Genomic DNA, 14149 nt, shown 5'->3' with positions numbered 1-14149 from the left:
CTTTTCTTCTTTCTTTCTTTTTCTTCTCTAATTTTCTTATTTCTTCTGCCAACTTAACTTCTTCAGTCGACGACTTCCCTGACCACTGGTGTCACCAGGGTGTTCGTGGGTACCTGCCCCTTGAGGCACCTAAGACTCTAAGACCACAGCTCCCCGCCGCAGCTTCAGCAATGGAAACTTTGAACATTGTCCATCAGGTTCAATGCCCCCAGCCTCCCAGGGATGCACGAAAGCTCCGCCGGAGGTGCGAGTTGAAAGTCTGTCGGACAGGGGCCTCCTCCAGACGTTCACCATTTACCAGCACTACGCGTTTGGGCTTACCAGGTCTGTTCAGAGTCCTCCCCATCCCTGACCCAACTCACCACCAGATGGTGAGTTGACCGCTCCGCTAAAACGATCATTTATCTTTGCCTAGGGTGCTCTGGTACCACGTACACTTATGAGCACCCTATGTTGAACATGGTGTTTGTTATGGACAATCCATGACTAGCACAGAAGTTGTTACTGAAGCTTCTAGTAATGAACCCATTTTCAAACCAATTTCAAACCAATTCAAACAAAATGTAAATTGAGTTGAGCCATAATTCATTTTTATGTATACCTTTGCTTTTCCCACTGTGACATGTCAAAATGTCAAAAGGTGCATTGTTGAAAGCCCATCTCTACACATCCATGTTCCACTCCCACAGGTGGTTTCACACGTGCGAGTTGTCCCTTAAATTCACAGTTTTTTGTATGTAAAATTACAGATTTTTTCACAGTATGTTAAGTTCTGATCTTTCCCTGACTGGGAATTGAACCCAGGCCGCGGCGGTGAGAGCACCGAATCCTAGCCACTAGACCACCAGGGAGTCTCATCCATCAGACTTATCTTTGTAGATGTGAGTTTACCTTTTCACTTAGCGGAATGACTCATATTGTTTAGGCGAGGAATGACGCCTGGCTAGAGCTTCAGAAGATGACAGATTACACATCTGTCACATAGTCAGTTTTTATTCTTAAATTGTCCTATTGAGTTTTAATCTCAGATGGCATCTAAGGCTAAGAAGCATCGTGCCATGGAGGACGATGAATGGCTGTCCCGGCTGAGGACGTTTGCCGCTACAGGGGTTTGGTTACTGATGCTGGGAATAGACCGGCCCCTAGATTAGATTAGATTCAACTTTATTGTCATCACACATGTACAGGTACAATGCAACGAAATACAGCTTAGAGAGTTTAGAGAGCCTCCGAGCCGCAGCTAGTGAAAGCGCCGCCACATGCACTCTGAAAAGGATATATGCAGACAGCAGGATAATAGAAGACATAACATAATGCACAAGACTACATACATGAAGGAATAATTGGTGTATGGTGTCTGTGGATGTGAGTGCGTGGGAGACACAAACTGTGTGGGTCGTGTGAAAAACAGCTCAGTTCAGTCCGGCCTTGACTATGAGTGTGTGTGCGTGTGTATGTAAAATGTTGAAGGCAACAGAGATGGCATGAGCTCTATCTTAAGGTACAGCTTTTTACATGTTTTTTTTTAACAATATCAACAATTAATTAATGTCATCTAACATTCTGTAGCATTTTAATTTTGGTTGATTACAGAAAGAGAAGTGTCCACTCCAGCAGCGGGGGCAGATGTCTCTTTTTGGTGGAGCACAGGTCTGCACGTGTCTTTTCTGCTGGACAATACAAATCTGCAAATCTTGTAACACAGTATCTATGAAGTAACACAATATTGTTCATGAAGCTCATCTGCAATTTGGAATACTGGGATGAGTCATTGGTTTGCTACTACTCTTAAAAAACACTTCCTGTTGTCGGCAGGATTCCAACCTGCGCCGGGAGACCCCAATGGATTTCTAGTCCATCGCCTTAACCACACAGCCATGACAACATTACATGCACTGCTATACCTGTTTGCACAAATGTTCATAAACTTTTCAATTGGTTGGTAGTAGTTACCAGACAGGGCAAAGTGCAAATCGTAGTGCACTGCCTGTGTCTGTGGATCCTCGTGGAGGCAGCTTGATTGATTGATATGCTCCAATATTTGTACCATAACAGAGATCTGATGGTTTATCAAACCAGGGTGGACAAGTAACCTTTCTGGTTACTTCTTGACAAATAAAGCAAGCAAAATTACTCAAAAATAACTACCGAAATGGCTGGGAATCAAACCCAGGTGAACTGCTGGGAAGGCAGCTATGCTCACCACTATACCACCATCACTGGACAATAGCCCATATATTTGGGCTGACAGTTGAGAAACATTCGCTTGTGATTGTTGTGTGCCTTTAATATCACATATGTGGATATTATGAAAGATAGTGCCAAGCAAACCCTTGCAACACTTTGACAGGTTCCATGGTGTAATTGTTAGCACTCTGGACTCTCACTCCTGAATCCAGTGAGTTCAAATCTCTTTACTATATTATAATGTTTGAGACAGGTCCTAATGCCCTGTAGGGTCAGTCAGGATGGCCGAGGGGTCCAAGGCGCTGCGTTGAGATTGCAGTCTCCACTGGAGGCGTGGGTTCAAATCCCAATTCTAACAATTTGCATTTTCAACTGGAACTAATGTCTGAGACATGATATTGGGACTAAAGAATTTAGCAGTTTGAATTTGTATTTGTAAGTACAATAGGCTTGGCCAAACAGCAAGCCCAACAGAAGTCTTAGCCAAAGTCACTGTAGGACAGGCTTGAGCTATTGGTAGGCCACGCTCACACAGAAAAATTTAAAAGTATGTAGTCCAGTGATTTATAAGTATCCAAGAGCCGCTTCTTATAGTTTCTCTCAGAGGAAAAGCAAGATTATCAGCAAAAATATGCAAGCTAAGGCAGGAGCAAGCAGCAAGGCGTCTGCACTGTAAGAAGCAGGAAGCAAGTCAATATTCAATTGGATTATTAATATCAGACACGGGCAAAGGGCAAATCGTGGCACGCTGACTGTGTCTGTGGATTCCTTTGGAAGCAGCTTAATTGATTGATATGCTGCCTTGTTTGTACAATAACAGAGATCTAATGTTTTATCAAATCGGTTGGGCAAGTAACCTTTTGGTTACTTCATGACAAATAAAGCAAGTAACATCACTCAAGAAAGCTGCAGGGGTTCAATGCTCAGCACTGTGTCGCCATCGCTGGACATTACAACGCTCACTGCAAGTCTTGTAACACATCTGGGCATTTAGACTGAAAATAAATGTTATGAGATGCATTGGTGGAGACAGGTGGCTTCCAGTACCTATGATATAATACAATATTGTTCATGAAAGCACAACTGTGATTTAGTATAATGTGATGTGTCATTGGTTTGCTACCATCTTTTGTGTTGTGATATAGAAGCAGTGGAAGTGGTTCCTTACACAGATTTGACATCTTAAATACTTAATGCAGCAATTTCCACTCAACTCCACCTTCTTTTCAGTGGTCTTGTCTATTGTAAGTAATGAATGGCTTCATGAATAGACAACCATCATCTCAATGTATGCCATTAACAGTCTATGAGTGCTCAATTAAAGTCCAGTGACTTTCTTTGGTGCAACTCCTTTTTCCTCCAGATAGAGCTCATTCAGAAATAGTGCTGAATATCTATTCCGAAACTCCCATTGTTTTATTTATTCAGCTAGCGGTGGACAACTGCTGAAATGTACTTGCTCCGCGTGTGTTAGTGTCTGATGATGAACTCACAACCAAGACAACCACAAAGAGAAGCACTTATGAACCCATTTATCATCAGTGTCTCCATTTGAGATGATCTGAATGTGATTACAATGACATCCATCTTCATTTACAGCCTGTAGCATTGTCATGTTCAACTGCCCCAACAAGTAGCACTTACTGAATTCAACAGTCAAGTCAATGCTAAAGTTAGGGTAATAGGAATGACTTAGAAAACATTTCAGCATTGTTCAATCATTAATGGAGAATATTCTTTTTAAACATTTCTTTATGGAGGACATCCTGGACTCCAGAGGTCAGCAAAACTACCCCAACAAGTAGCACTTACTGCATAAACAACTAAAGTCAGTGCTTGTGTTTGGGTAGTTCTACTGCCAGATTTTCATTTTAGCAGTGTTGGGAAGAATTGTGAAATCCCCACTAACACAGAACATTTAGGGAACGTTAGTTTTTGGTTCTCTAAAGGTTAGTTCAAACCAAACCAAAAACTAACGTTTAGGGAATGTTCCCTCTAGGTTATAATGTTCTCTAAACGTTAAGAGAACCAACCGACTGTAACGTTCCCTGCGGTTGCGCTGTACTTCACACAACGTTCCCGTTTGCTTGTTTTTGGTTGTATTTGGTTGTTCTGACTTTTTGAAGTATACATTTAGATTCACTCTAAAATGATTGGCTTAATAAATCTTATAAAAAAGTTTGATTGCTAAAAAAACAAACAATACATGTGTTCTTGATTTGATGAAAATACATAAATAAGAATTTATGAATAAAAAGATTTTCGCAGAACATAATTCATTTCACATTTGTTCAGGTGGTTCGATCAGAGTACAAACAATGTTTCACAGGGGAAGCATCTGCTTTTAGATGTCCCTGAACTGCCTGACTTCCGTGTACACCATGTAGTCTGCGTCAAGATGGAGGACAGGGCACCCAAAAGTTCATTCAAACCAGTGCCATTAATAACATATCCATGGTTTTCAGGTAAGTGTTAAGTGATAAAAGTATAGATATAAAGTGATAAAGTGGTGTGTTTCAGCGGTCTGCTATCACTGTCAGGATACATCAGATCATGTTTAACTTATTCCTGTACCGTTGCAATATTACACTCAGTCATTTGCATGGAGCTTCTGTCTGAACATTAAAATTCTAAATAGTGATGTGTTTGACTCAATGGTTATTCATCTATATTCTGAATTGTAATGTGTAGACATTCCAATGCCGTGTATGAGCATTGTGTGACTGATTGTGCCTCTATGAAGTGATTTGTTTGACTCAATGGGTATTCATATCTATTCAGAATAGTAATGTGTAGACATTCCAATGTCGTGTCTGAGCATTGTGTGACCATGATTGCTCCTCTACAAAGTGATACGTTTACAATGGTTATTCATATCTATTCAGTTCAGACAATGCCGTGAACACACTGCATTGTGTGATACTTATGTACCGGAGAGAGCAACACTCCATTTCAGTTTGAAATTACATTCTAAAATGCTGATGGCCAGGTTTCCTGACGTCAAGATGTGTGACGTAACACGGACGTTCCTGATTGGCTGGAAGAAATGGATAAGTACAAAAGAGCCTAGTACAGCATTTACTGTCTTGGAAAAACAACCAACGGCAACACCAGTGACCAACAACCAACAACCAACAACGCTTCTCACGAAAAAGTAAGTGATACAGTTACATGATGTGTGGTTGTGACACTTTGTTATAGTCTGGCAACAGAGAAGCTCTGTTACGAAACTGCTAGCTTTGTGCTACTAGCAGCTGCTAACTAGCTAGTAGCACGGCTAAAGTTTCCTGCTGTATCGAGCATTGTGTCTTTAAAAATAGCGAGTTTGACACAATATTGTAATGCTATGATTATTTAATTACCGTTACAGCCAAAAATATTGACTGAGATTAAATGGTCAATGTTTCAGATTGAACCTAGGTCCAGCTAATTACCACAACCAGTGTTACATGCTTTGCCTGCATTCTGTGTTTTGTGTCATGTCAACCTGCTTGCGTTTTTTTCTTTTTTTTTCAAATAAGACCTGTTACTAAATTTATTTTATTTTGCTGTCTTCCCATTTAAAAACTGCAATTAGAAATCCTGTCACATGCGTTGTTAACACTGCACATTATTTGATTTCAGCAGGAACACATTGTTGCAGTACAATTGTACACGATGAAAAGGAAAGATAGGCAGGATTACACAAAGCGCTGGAAGAGGGCCAACGAGAGATGCTACTACTGGACCGGGCTCTTCTTCAACAAAACAACAACAACCATCACCACCACCCACCACCTCATCACAACACCACTGCAGCAAATGCCTGAGGAGTGTGAAGAGGAGCAGAACTTGCTGTAAATATGCCAGCAGCTCTAAGGAGGACAGCAGCAGCGTTGCTTCTGCAACTTGTCTGGAAATGTGGGAGACGCCCATGGACAAACTTATGGATGAGACCAGGGACTCCTGCAGCGAGGAATGCAAGCCACAAAGTTCACTCAGAAACGTCTTACAACACTGGGCCTTAAAACACCAGATTCAGCACTCTGCTCTTGATGATCTTCTCGTGGGACTGAAAGCCAATGGGCATCCAGAGTTACCTTCAACAGGTACAGTTGCTTAGGATTTTGCATTTGCAATGAAGTACAATTTAATGATAAGGAAATAGAGTAACATAACGTTTTTGTTGTTTAAACAGAAGAACTCACACAGAGGGAGGTGAGTCATCCCACAGAGGGAGGTGGCTCAGACATGAAGAGGGAAATGAGAGGTTAGAAGACTCAAGTTGTTCACATGCGTGAGTGTGTGTGTGTATGATAACTGAGTACTAAACCAAACACTTTTTTTTCTTAGGCATGAGGGAATCCATGCACCTCATGGAACAGGTCATCCATGATCTGAAGGATCAGACAGATGAGCTCTTAAAGCGCTCCCTGTCACCTCCTGCTCCTCCTGTTGAAGACTTCCTGCTGTCGCCCTGCTCGACTGTCACCGAGCTGCAGGAGTTTGACAGGACTCTTTGTCAACCGGAGAGGAGGACAATATGGTAATTAAGTGGCCATAGTCCTGCCCTAAGATGAACACATACATATAGAAACATACATAAATATATAACACTATAATTGAATAAATCAATATCTTAAACTGAAATGACTTTCTTACAAAATGAGACTGTCAAGCTATATGTATAATTGTGCTATATGTTTACAGCAACTTTTCCTGTAAACCCTCGGTGGTACAGTACAGCCTGCAGGGAAGAAAAACAAAGAAAGCCTTCCAGGACCTTGCTGTATGCAGGGTTATAACAGGCAGGTGTTATTTTATTGTTCACATTAGTGTTGTGCTTAACTTGGCTGACAAGAGGTTTTAATTTGCCTTACAACTTTGCTTCATTTTGACTTCTACTCTAGCGGCCTGCCAGAAAAACTTCCCTGCGCTGACTGCTGCAGAAGCGGAGGATTTGATTGGGCGAGTTCTGAAGTTTGCCCCACACAGACGGTAAATTAAAGTTCTTTGGCGTGATGTTACTAAAAAATTGCTTTTGTCAATGTGTTCATTCTTAGTATTGCATGTTAACTTTTGTTTATTTCTTATAGGCCAGCTGAGAAGGACTGACCATGGAACCATGGAGCCCCTCTTTAAATATATTATATATATATATACTACAAAAAACAGTGACTTATTTTGCACATACTTTACAAAAACATCTTTATACATCTTGCACTACATTTGCATTACACCATTATCTTTTTTGTATTTATTTTGTTTGAATATTAAAGTTTTGAAATGCCATCAAGTTTGCCTGTACATTCATTCTACTAATGCTAGTGCTAATCTATGGGGTTGTTTTTCTGACAACTGAATACCAGGATTTTAACTAAAGTCTTAACAGTAACAGCTATTTTACGTTGGGTTATTAGTTGGAGAAAGCTAAAATGTTTTATAGTTCATTCTAGATTGTGTTTATGGGTAAATGATTGTTTTGGTAAGTCATTCTTCTTACTCTAACTTTAGCATTGACTTGACTGTTGAATTCAGTAAGTGCTACTTGTTGGAGCAGTTGAACATGACAATGCTACAGACTGTAAATCAAGATGGATGTCATTCTAATCACATTCAGATCATCTCAAATGGAGACAATGATGATTATGGGTCATAAGTGCTTCTCTTTGGGGTTGTCTTGGTAGTGAGTTCATCATCAGACATATCTCTGAGTAAATGCAGAGACAGTCTATTTCACAAATCTCCCAACACTAGTAAAGCACCAGAACTACCCAAACACAAGCACTGACTGGAGTTATGTATGCAGTAACTGCTACTTTTGGGGGTAGTTGCTGACCTGGAGGATGGCCTCCATTAACACATGTTAAAAGGGATTTTCTCCATTACTGGTGAACAATGCTGAAATGTTTTCTAAGTTACTGCAAACAGGTTATGAACATTCGTGCAAACAGGTACAGCACCACTTTTTGGGTTATCGTGGTCGAGTGTTTAAGGCGATGGACTAGAAATCCTTTGGGTTGATGATGTTGGAACCTTGGTTGCCAGAGGTTCCCAAACCTTCTCTCGATATGTGAATCACAGATTTTCCAGTCCAACTAACAGAGCAGAGTGCACAGCGGAAAAGTGCTGCGCCCATGACCCAGAGGTCGATGGATTGAAACCATCCTCTGCTAATTCATATGCTTTTTTCAGCTATAAGTCTGTTTCCTGTTTGTTGATGTTTAACGATGCATCTCTTGCTGCAGTGTCTGAAGTGAAATGTCTACAGTGCTCATATCTGCCGTAACACCATAAAAACTGGAGCACAATACAATGAATATACTCCACACAGTACAGTACATAAATACTGTAAAATAGAAACTGCAAAACATGTACTGTTAAAGTGCTTGTTGTGCTGTCTGATAGTCTGAGGTATAAAAGAGAGAGCATACCGCTTAGTTTGTGTCACAGGAGGTCTTAGTCTCCCACTACGTTCTATAAACCTACCAGTCAGATTACCACAGGAGCTAATATCTTTTAGCTCTTTAAAGACTCTACCATAATACCTGCTGGTTTCACTTCAGACACTTGCAGCACCTGATACTTTCAACAGACTTGACATTGAAACAAAGCATAGGAAATAGCAGAGGATGGTTTCGATCCATCGACCTCTGGGTTATGGGCCCAGCACACGCTTCGCTGCGCACACTCTTGCTTGTTATTTTGACCAGGGGCTGGAAAATCTGTATTCACATTTTTGACGGAATGTGGCAACCAAGGTTCCACATCTCACTAAAAAAATTATCTTTGGAAATTGATTTTAATGCCTTAATTAATTAAAAAAGGAAAAATCCAACCTGTAAGGACACAAGCAGCTTTGCCCAGCGATGGTGGTATAGTATAGTGGTGAGCATAGCTTCCTTCCTAGCAGACTGGGTTTGATTCAGCCATTGCAGTAGCTTTCTTTGTGTGGTTACTTGCTTTATTGTCAAGAAGTAACCAGAAAGGGTAATTGCCCAAACCCGATTGATAAAATATTAGATCTCTTTTATGCTACAAATAAGAAAGCATATCAATCAATCAAGCTGCTCCACAAGGATCCACAGACACAGGCAGTGCAATACGATTTGCACATTGCCCGTGTCGGGTGACTACTACTAACCTGTTGAAAAGTTCATGAACATTTGTGCAAATAGGTCTAGAACTGATGTTCAGGTTGTTGTGGCCGAGTGGTTAAGGCGATGGACTACGAATTCATTGGGATTTACTTGTGCAGGTTCAAATTCTGCCAACAATGAAAAGCATTCTTCAAGAGTGGTAGCAAACAATGACACATCACAGTATACAAATCGCAGATGTGCCTTCATGAACAATGTTGTGTTCTTCTCATGGTACTGGAAGCAAGCCGTGTTGTGATGCATCTCTTAGCATTTATTTTCAGTCTGATTTACAAGATTTGCAGTGAACGTTGTGTTGTCCAGCAGAAAGGCAACAGGTGTGTTACTTTTCGACTATGATTTATACCATAGCAGTGCACGCATTTTGCCCATGTTGATTTCAGCCACAACAGTTGCATTTACAGGTTTTGAAGCCATATACAACATTAACATTACATGTTTTACCCAGGTTTCTCTTTTATTCAGTAATATTCAATTTCCTTGCGGGAGTCATCCAAAAGGATTAATAAAGATAAATCTAAGTCTATCTCAGAAAAAAGAAAAAAAAAATCTGAAAATCTTCAGGGGATGTAGCTATTGGCTTTTCCTTGCCCTTCCTTGCTTTTCCTACAGCCCCTGATGAGTCAGAAAATCCTCGGGGGGGGGTCCTGTGTTATTACATCAACAACAATGGGAAGTGTTTCATATACTTTGTCGCCCTTCGATAGCTCAGTTGGTAGAGCGGAGGGGCTGTAGACTGTAGCATGAATCTGAAATCCTTGGGTCGCTGGTTCTAATCCGGCTCAAAGGAGCAGTCTTTTCAAGAGTTTCCCTTCACAGATCAATAAAGTCTTTGTGATGTAGAGATGGACAGACAACCCAAAAGCATCTACTTTCTTGCCAAGACAGAACAAGAAAAAAAATAGAAGAGGTGGGGGAGATAGAGTTAAGCCCTGACAGAATAGAGCACTTCAGACAAAAGATGTGAATAGTCAAGTGTGACCAGAAGAATGGAAAAAAAAAACTAGCTTCTCTTTTCTCCTGTTTTGTACACAACCAAAGTTTTACAAAACAAAATATAAACTTTCCCGAATCCTCAGTTGAATCACAGTCAAAATTTGTCACAAACCATCTCAATGTCCAATTTAAATAATTATCCAACAGAATTGAAACTTAACTTACCCCCGCTGTTTGAATTGCTTCCTCGTCGTTTGGATTTCCGAGTGGAATCAGCAGAGCCCTCCTTGGTGGGAAATGCAAAGTCATAACAAATTCAGTTGTCTCCTACAAGGAGAAGACACTGAGGAAAGATACAGAAGTCATATACTCTGAGAGGCATTGGAGATCTTATTATGAATAATTAATATTAAATCAGTGGTTAAATGTAATTTTCATTACAAGTTACTGTTTGAAAAACTGAAAAGAATTGTTATTGAGATAGAGGCAGATGAAGTGTTTATGACCCATCAATGATGACAAAAGGATACATCCGCTGTCGGGGGTCTGATTTAAAAGAAATGGTACTGTTAAAAGTGTGGGGTTCTAGTGTTATACTAATGAGGAAGAATTTGACAAATCTAAATCAATCTAAATCAAGTCCAGGAACTTACTCGTTCAAATTTATCTGTCAAGTCTGACCTTTCCCTAACTGGGAATTGAACCCGTTGATTGCACAACAGTCCCCACATCTTCGCCTTGAATGGACTGTATACATTGCATAGATTGTATAGCTACATATATAATATTAACGGTACATCGCTACGTGCTTTACATATACCGCCCTGTATCACACAGGAGGACACAGAAGGACACAAGAGGAGACAGCAGCTGATCCACTTTGGGGCTGAAAACGCAGACGTTTCCTAAAAACGTTTTCCATGTGTTCATGTTGTACCCATTCATTATTGCATTGGTACTGTTATTGTCTATTTGTAATTAATTCGGTCATTGTTCATGCACTTGTATGTTGTTGTTTGTTTGATACGGGACACTGATGATATGTGAGGGGGGGGGGAGTTACTGGCCAAAAGGCTTCAGACTGGTCTGGAATATCAGAACAGCTGTAGTAATTTGTTTGTTTGTGGTGTTGTGTGTATTTTTGTTTGTTTATACACATGAGTGCCTTTTTATGTGTGTATGTATGACATGTTAGTTATGGTTCTAATAGTTGATAATGGTTCTGTAACATCATTTTATTGTAATGTTTTTGCTGGTTATGGTCGATTTATCAGCAATAAAAGGAAGATTTTTGTCAACAAATGTTTTTGTGAACATTATGACATTCAAAACGGTGATAACTGAAAAAGATATACAACAACACTGTGTACATGTATGTATACATGATACATGTGTATAAGATTGCAAACAGACCTAAGTACTACACAGATAAGAAACATCTGCCTCTGCAACACCAAAGTGAACATAAAATAACTATAAAATATATAAATATATACATGCATATGCCACTGTTGTCAAAACCCACACAACCAACAGACAGAGACGGCATCTTGGAAAGTTTGTGACAAATACTGTATGGTGATGTACAAGTGGTGTCCCATTTCATAGGGGTATGTATTCACTACCCTCCCCACCCCTGGTTTCAAGGGCAAGGGTTAGGGTGAGGGAGGAGAAATGGGATTCAGCCTAATCCTGTCCACTTCCGGGTTTGGCCCCGTCAGATACCGATACAGAGATTCATATGGTTAACAGATACAGAGACAGCTGTACTTGCTCATCTGTATTAACACTTCTTGAGTTAATCTTCCACTTTTTGCCTTTTTACGTACGTAACTACAGCTCTGATTTAATAGAGGAACAATGAGGTGGATCCCCCCCCTGTGTCCTGGATTGTGACTACCTGACTGGCAGACCACAGTATGTGCGCCTGCAACACTGTGTGTCAGACAGCGTGGTCAGCAACACCGGGGCCGCAGGGGACTGTCCTCTCTCCCTTCCTCTTCACCATCTACACCACAAGACTCAACTACCACACAGAGTCTATCATCTTCAGAAGTTTCTGATGACTCTGCGGATGAGGCTGAGTACAGAGCTGTGGGGGGGGGGGGGACTTGTCACAGGAGAGAGAGCACATCTAATCTCAACGTGACAAAGACCAAGGAGCTGGTGGTGGATCTAAGGAGAGCCAAGGCAGCAGTGAGCCCTGTTTCCATCCAGGGGGTCAGTGTGGACATTGTGGAGGACTACAAATACCTGGGAGTGCACTTAGACAATAAACTGGACTGGGCCAAGAACACTCAAGCCATCTACAGGAGGGCCAAAGCCGTCTTACTTTCTGAGGAGGCTGAGGTCCTTCAACAGCTGAGGACGATGCTGAGGTGGTTTTGAGTCTGTGGTGGCCAGTGCTATCCTCTTTGCTGTTGCATCTGGGGCAGCAGGCTGAGGGTAGCGGACGCCAACAGACTCAACAAAATGATCCACAAGGCCAGTGACGTTGTGGGGGTGGATCTGGACTCTCTGTGGTGGTGTCAGAGAGGAGGATGCTGTCAAACTACATGCCTCTTGGACAATGTCTGCACCCACTCCATGGCTTGCTGCTAAATCACAGGAGCCCGTCAGTGATAGACTCATTCTCCAAAATGCACATCAGAGCGCCACAGGAAGTTGTTCCTGCCTGTGGCATCAAACTTTATACTCCTCGCCTCTAAGACACTCAGAGAGGTTGAAACTGGAACAATATTATTCTGTATAATCGTTGTGCAATAACACTGGCCTGAATGTGTGCAATTCTAAACTACTACAATATTATTATTATTATTATTATATTTTACTTTTCACCTTTGCAATTCCTAAATTATGTAATTATGTAAATAATGTATAGTAACATTCGTGTAACTATGTAAATACCGTACATGTCAACACTCCTTATATTTCTTTGTTTGTATTTCTACTCTGATATTTCTACTATTTGTGCAACTGCAACACAGAGTTTCCCTTCGGGGATCAATAAAGTATTTCTGATTCTGATTCTGAAGGTAATTAAAACTGTTAACATATGGTCTTCATTATCTTTGTAACGGCCTTTAAGCTTCCCTTAAGCTAAAATTGTATTGTATTCTGTTTATTATGTTTGTATTATATACTTTTATATTAGTGTTCGGTTTCCTATTTTTGCAATAAAGATGACATGAAGAAAAAAAACCCACTGCTGAACAGCTTTGTTTTCATAAATCACATGTGTGAGCATGCTGGCTCTGGGAGGCGGGGCTTAGGCTCCCATTGGATGTTCCTATCACGCTATGAACCCTTGGAAAGGGAACGTGATTGGCTACAACTGGCATGATTGGCGTATTGATAGCCAATGAGAGCTGTTTCTAAGATGGCCGCTCAGAAAGATGACGCAGCGTATTGGCTCCACGGTGGGAGCGCTTGCTGGACGTCGGGGGCTGCCCCGGGATGAAAACTAAACCGGAAAAGGCGGGGATAGTTTTAATGTGTAGGCAGCAACATGAGGAAAACAAACATACCCAGCAACACGGTGCAGGCGGAGGAGACGGAACGAGGTCGGCACGTGAAGTTAGCAGCTAGTTAGCACGGACTCTACAGGACAATATTCATAACCTGGATGAATTCTTTACACCTGGGGACACTTCCGGACTACAGGAATATTAACAAGCCAGGAAAGGACGGGGGGTGAAGGTTTAGGAGCGCCTACAGGTAGGGAAGCGGCATCATGTTCTCATTTTCTTCTTCTTTTCTTCAGTAGCATGAGCACTAAGATGATGAATAATGTTCCAGTAAAATGAATGGTTGAACTGCAGAGAATGGACCAATCAGATGGGAGGCTGTTCCGTTTCATAATGATAGCCACGGCCCAGCAGCACGAG

At 41.1% G+C, this 14149-nt stretch overlaps 1 non-coding gene across 1 annotated transcript; it reads left to right on the top strand.

The window, feature by feature from the left end:
* Positions 1-9363: 9363 nt before the first annotated feature.
* trnar-acg (transfer RNA arginine (anticodon ACG)) lies at positions 9364-9445 on the top strand. Its single transcript has one exon. It is a non-coding gene; the product is annotated as a tRNA-Arg (tRNA).
* Positions 9446-14149: the final 4704 nt, after the last annotated feature.

This window comes from Etheostoma spectabile, unplaced genomic scaffold, assembly GCF_008692095.1.
Source record: "Etheostoma spectabile isolate EspeVRDwgs_2016 unplaced genomic scaffold, UIUC_Espe_1.0 scaffold00569554, whole genome shotgun sequence".
Taxonomy (NCBI): Eukaryota; Metazoa; Chordata; class Actinopteri; order Perciformes; family Percidae; genus Etheostoma; species Etheostoma spectabile.
The sequence above is the reverse complement of the archived record's forward strand: the minus strand, read 5'-3'. Positions and strand labels throughout refer to the sequence as shown.